Below are 281 nucleotides of genomic sequence, written 5' to 3'. Positions count from 1 at the left end.
GATCGCTTGAAGTTTTTATTCTTCCTCAATTCCTGGTTTATGGCGGGGTGAAAGTACACTGACAATACATACAATGCAATCCAGTGTGTTTTATTGGAATTTATTGCTTTCGGAATACGGCTGTAAGCTCAGGGGGAGAAAGAGAGAGGGAGGTGGGGTGGTGGGGAGATGGGGAGGAGGAAGATAGGGAAAAAGGGAAGGAGGGAGGGAAGGAGGGAAGAAAGGAGGGAAGGAGGGAAGAAAGGAGAGGAGGGGGAGGGGAAGGAGAGAGGGGAAGAAGG

Source organism: Penaeus monodon, chromosome 25 (assembly GCF_015228065.2).
Source record: "Penaeus monodon isolate SGIC_2016 chromosome 25, NSTDA_Pmon_1, whole genome shotgun sequence".
NCBI lineage: Eukaryota > Metazoa > Arthropoda > Malacostraca > Decapoda > Penaeidae > Penaeus > Penaeus monodon.
This window is presented reverse-complemented; position numbering follows the sequence as displayed.